Below are 6419 nucleotides of genomic sequence, written 5' to 3'. Positions count from 1 at the left end.
ATTCACTAACAGCAGTCTATTTATTGTCTTTCAAGCTGTTATTTTCTAAACGTATCTGAGAATGTAGACAGAAGGGCTAAAACGGACATGATTGATCTGAGGGGGAAATCATTGATCCATTCAGAAAGGTTTGCAACAAGTAAGAGGTGTTATATTATGTAAAGTAGACTAGGTTATAATGTATAGTAGTGGGTTGTTAGTGATATGTAGATGTTATATTATGTAAAGTAGACTAGGTTATAATGTATAGTAGTGGGTTGTTAGTGATATGTAGATGTTATATTATGTAAAGTAGACTAGGTTATAATGTATAGTAGTGGGTTGTTAGTGATATGTAGATGTTATATTATGTAAAGTAGACTAGGTTATAATGTATAATAGTGGGTTGTTAGTGATATGTAGATGTTATATTATGTAAAGTAGACTAGGTTATAATGTATAATAGTGGGTTGTTAGTGATATGTAGATGTTATATTATGTAAAGTAGACTAGGTTATAATGTATAGTAGTGGGTTGTTAGTGATATGTAGATGTTATATTATGTAAAGTAGACTAGGTTATAATGTATAGTAGTGGGTTGTTAGTGATATGTAGATGTTATATTATGTAAAGTAGACTAGGTTATAATGTATAGTAGTGGGTTGTTAGTGATATGTAGATGTTATATTATGTAAAGTAGACTAGGTTATAATGTATAATAGTGGGTTGTTAGTGATATGTAGATGTTAAATTATGTAAAGTAGGCTAGGTTATAATGTATAATAACGGGCTGTTAGTGATATGCAGATCAAGGTCTATACCTCGGCTATAGCCTACATATCATAGATGACCAGCCTAAACCTGTTCAGATCTGTTCACATACGCTATCAGTAGCAGGACTTATCACCTTCAAATCAGTTTTCAGTCTAAATACCAGAGCATGTAGCCTAGGCCTGATATTTTCACAACATTTCCTACAGAGACCTTCAGGTCAGTCAGCATGATAAAGGATCATATCTCATTTCCTACAGAGACCTTCAGGTCAGTCAGCATGATAAAGGATCATATCTCATTTCCTACAGAGACCTTCAGGTCAGTCAGCATGATAAAGGATCATATCTCATTTCCTACAGAGACCTTCAGGTCAGTCAGCATGATAAAGGATCATATCTCATTTCCTACAGAGACCTTCAGGTCAGTCAGCATGATAAAGGATCATATCTCATTTCCTACAGAGAGCACCAGGTCAGTCAGCATGATAAAGGATCATATCTCATTTCCTACAGAGAGCACCAGGTCAGTCAGCATGATAAAGGATCATAACTCATTTCCTACAGAGACCTTCAGGACAGTCAGCATGATAAAGGATCATATCTCATTTCCTACAGAGAGCACCAGGTCAGTCAGCATGATAAAGGATCATATCTCATTTCCTACAGAGAGCACCAGGTCAGTCAGCATGATAAAGGATCATAACTCAAGCTTTGTCTAACCACAACCTAACTTTATAATAGTTCTATGTAGCCTACAGTAGACTTACCAGTCTGCACGTCTTTCCTTCAAATTAACACATTTATCCCACTTCTAATGTTGCTGACAAATGTTTGCGGCAGTTTCAACAGCCATTTTGAAACTGCGTAGGCTTCAAACATGCTTTTAATTCCCTATGAGGAAATCACATCACTTCTGACAGTCACGTGATGAGGATGACCGGTTGTCTTGCAGAGGAAGTAACCTCTATTACAAACTCCAAAAGCCTTTTTAAATGTCAAACACAATACAAGTTTGAAATAACTCCATTGTAGCAACGTTGTCGTGCAACAGGATGGTCAAATTAAGATCCAACATCTGTACAGAGATTGTCTTTTATCTAAACCAAGGCAGTTTGAGTTATAAGCAAGGAAGTTGCAACTGTCAGCTGCTGTAAACCTCTGTGATTGGATGTTATAGACCCCCATCTGAACCTTTTTCCCCCATGCTGTAGCCCTCACCAACTGGCCATCTGGCCCATAGAGACTAAAGGACTATGCTGTGGCCCTCACCAACTGGCCACCTGGTCCATAGAGACTAAAGGACTATGCTGTGGCCCTCACCAACTGGCCACCTGGTCCATAGAGACTAAAGGACTATGCTGTGGCCCTCACCAACTGGCCACCTGGTCCATAGAGACTAAAGGACTATGCTGTGGCCCTCACCAACTGGCCACCTGGTCCATAGAGACTAAAGGACTATGCTGTGGCCCTCACCAACTGGCCACCTGGTCCATAGAGACTAAAGGACTATGCTGTGGCCCTCACCAACTGGCCACCTGGTCCATAGAGACTAAAGGACTATGCTGTGGCCCTCACCAACTGGCCACCTGGTCCATAGAGACTAAAGGACTATGCTGTGACCCTCACCAACTGGCCACCTGGTCCATAGAGACTAAAGGACTATGCTGTGACCCTCACCAACTGGCCACCTGGCCCATAGAGACTAAAGGACTATGCTGTGGCCCTCACCAACTGGCCACCTGGTCCATAGAGACTAAAGGACTATGCTGTGACCCTCACCAACTGGCCACCTGGTCCATAGAGACTAAAGGACTATGCAGTGGCCCTCACCAACTGGCCTTCTGGCCCATAGAAACTAAAGGACTATGCTGTGGCCCTCACCAACTGGCCACCTGGCCCATAGAGACTAAAGGACTATGCTGTAGCCCTCACCAACTGGCCACCTGGTCCATAGAGACTAAAGGACTATGCTGTAGCCCTCACCAACTGGCCATCTGGTCCATAGAGACTAAAGGACTATGCTGTGGCCCTCACCAACTGGACATCTGGCCCATAGAAACTAAAGGACTATGCTGTGGCCCTCACCAACTAACCACCTGGTCCATAGAGACTAAAGGACTATGCTGTGGCCCTCACCAACTGGCCACCTGGTCCATAGAGACTAAAGGACTATGCTGTGGCCCTCACCAACTGGCCACCTGGTCCATAGAGACTAAAGGACTATGCTGTGGCCCTCACCAACTGGCCACCTGGTCCATAGAGACTAAAGGACTATGCTGTGGCACTCACCAACTGGCCACCTGGTCCATAGAGACTAAAGGACTATGCTGTGGCCCTCACCAACTGGCCACCTGGTCCATAGAGACTAAAGGACTATGCTGTGACCCTCGCCAACTGGCCACCTGGTCCATAGAGACTAAAGGACTATGCTGTGACCCTCACCAACTGGCCACCTGGCCCATAGAGACTAAAGGACTATGCTGTGGCCCTCACCAACTGGCCACCTGGTCCATAGAGACTAAAGGACTATGCTGTGACCCTCACCAACTGGCCACCTGGTCCATAGAGACTAAAGGACTATGCTGTGGCCCTCACCAACTGGCCATCTGGCCCATAGAAACTAAAGGACTATGCTGTGGCCCTCACCAACTGGCCATCTGGCCCATAGAGACTAAAGGACTATGCTGTGGCCCTCACCAACTGGCCACCTAGTCCATAGAGACTAAAGGACTATGCTGTAGCCCTCACCAACTGGCCATCTGGTCCATAGAAACTAAAGGTCCATGCTGTGGCCCTCACCAACTGGCATCCTGGCCCATAGAAACTAAAGGACTATGCTGTGGCCCTCACCAACTGGCCATCTGGCCCATAGAGACTAAAGGACTATGCTGTGGCCCTCACCAACTGGCCATCTGGCCCATAGAGACTAAAGGACTATGCTGTGGCCCTCACCAACTGGCCACCTGGCCCACAGAGACTAAAGGACTATGATGTGGCCCTCACCAACTGCCCATCTGGTCCATAGAGACTAAAGGACTATGCTGTGACCCTCACCAACTGGCCACCTGGTCCATAGAGACTAAAGGACTATGCTGTGACCCTCACCAACTGGCCACCTGGTCCATAGAGACTAAAGGACTATGCTGTGTCCCTCACCAACTGGCCACCTGGTCCATAGAGACTAAAGGACTATGCTGTGACCCTCACCAACTGGCCACCTGGTCCATAGAGACTAAAGGACTATGCTGTGACCCTCACCAACTGGCCACCTGGCCCATAGAGACTAAAGGACTATGCTGTGGCCCTCACCAACTGGCCACCTGGTCCATAGAGACTAAAGGACTATGCTGTGACCCTCACCAACTGGCCACCTGGTCCATAGAGACTAAAGGACTATGCTGTGGCCCTCACCAACTGGCCATCTGGCCCATAGAAACTAAAGGACTATGCTGTGGCCCTCACCAACTGGCCATCTGGCCCATAGAGACTAAAGGACTATGCTGTGGCCCTCACCAACTGGCCACCTGGCCCATAGAGACTAAAAGACTATGCTGTGGCCCTCACCAACTGACAACCTGGTCCATAGAAACTAAAGGTCCATGCTGTGGCCCTCACCAACTGGCATCCTGGCCCATAGAAACTAAAGGTCTATGCTGTGGCCCTCACCAACTGGCCATCTGGCCCATAGAGACTAAAGGACTATGCTGTGGCCCTCACCAACTGGCCATCTGGCCCATAGAGACTAAAGGACTATGCTGTGGCCCTCACCAACTGGCCACCTGGCCCACAGAGACTAAAGGACTATGATGTGGCCCTCACCAACTGCCCATCTGGTCCATAGAGACTAAAGGACTATGATGTGGCCCTCACCAACTGGCCATCTGGCCCATAGAGACTAAAGGACTATGCTGTAGCCCTCACCAACTGGCCACCTGGCCCATAGAGACTAAAGGACTATGATGTGGCCCTCACCAACTGCCCATCTGGTCCATAGAGACTAAAGGACTATGCTGTGGCCCTCACCAACTGGCCATCTGGCCCATAGAAACTAAAGGACTATGCTGTGGCCCTCACCAACTGGCCATCTGGCCCATAGAGACTAAAGGACTATGCTGTGGCCCTCACCAACTGGCCATCTGGCCCATAGAAACTAAAGGACTATGCTGTGGCCCTCACCAACTGGCCATCTGGCCCATAGAGACTAAAGGACTATGCTGTGGCCCTCACCAACTGGCCATCTGGCCCATAGAGACTAAAGGACTATGCTGTGGCCCTCACCAACTGTCCATCTGGCCCATAGAGACTAAAGGACTATGCTGTGGCCCTCACCATCTGGCCCATAGAGACTAAAGGACTATACTGTGAACATCACCAACTGGCCATCTGGCCCATAGATACTAAAGGACTATGCTGTGGCCCTAAACCAACTGGCCATCTGGCCCATAGAGACTAAAGGACTATACTGTGAACATCACCAACTGGCCATCTGGCCCATAGAGACTGAAGGACTATGCTGTGGCCCTCACCAACTGGCCATCTGGCCCATAGAGACTAAAGGACTATGCTGTGGCCCTCACCATATGGCCCATAGAGACTAAAGGACTATGCTGTGGCCCTCACCAACTGGCCATCTGGCCCATAGATACTAAAGGACTATGCTGTGGCCCTAAACCAACTGGCCATCTGGCCCATAGAGACTAAAGGACTATACTGTGATCATCACCAACTGGCCATCTGGCCCATAGAGACTGAAGGACTATGCTGTGGCCCTCACAAACTGTCCATCAGGCCCGTAGAGACTAAAGGACTATGCTGTGGCCCTCACCAACTGGCCATCTGGCCCATAGAGACTAAAAGACTATGCTATGGCCCTCACCAACTGGGCATCTGGCCCATAGAGACCAAAGGCCTATGCTGTGGCCCTCACCAACTGGGCATCTGGCCCATAGAGACTAAAGGACTATGATGTGGCCCTCAACAACTGGGCATCTGGCCCATAGAGACTAAAGGACTATGCTGTGGCCCTCACCAACTGGCCATCTGGCCCATAGAGACTAAATGACTATGATATGGCCCTCACCAACTGGCCATCTAGCCCATAGAGACTAAAGGACTATGATATGGCCCTCACCAACTGGCCATTTAGCCCATAGAGACTAAAGGACTATGCTGTGGCCCTCACCAACTGGCCATCTGGCCCATAGAGACTAAAGGACTATGCTGTGGCCCTCACCAACTGGCCATCTGGCCCATAGAGACTAAAGGACTATGCTGTGGCCCTCACCAACTGGCCATCTGGCCCATAGAGACTAAAGGACTATGCTGTGGCCCTCACCAACTGGCCACCTGGCCCACAGAGACTAAAGGACTATGATGTGGCCCTCACCAACTGCCCATCTGGTCCATAGAGACTAAAGGACTATGATGTGGCCCTCACCAACTGGCCATCTGGCCCATAGAGACTAAAGGACTATGCTGTAGCCCTCACCAACTGGCCACCTGGCCCATAGAGACTAAAGGACTATGATGTGGCCCTCACCAACTGCCCATCTGGTCCATAGACACTAAAGGACTATGCTGTGGCCCTCACCAACTGGCCATCTGGCCCATAGAAACTAAAGGACTATGCTGTGGCCCTCACCAACTGGCCATCTGGCCCATAGAGAC

This window comes from Salvelinus namaycush, unplaced genomic scaffold (genome assembly GCF_016432855.1).
Source record: "Salvelinus namaycush isolate Seneca unplaced genomic scaffold, SaNama_1.0 Scaffold100, whole genome shotgun sequence".
Taxonomy (NCBI): Eukaryota; Metazoa; Chordata; class Actinopteri; order Salmoniformes; family Salmonidae; genus Salvelinus; species Salvelinus namaycush.
This window is presented reverse-complemented; position numbering follows the sequence as displayed.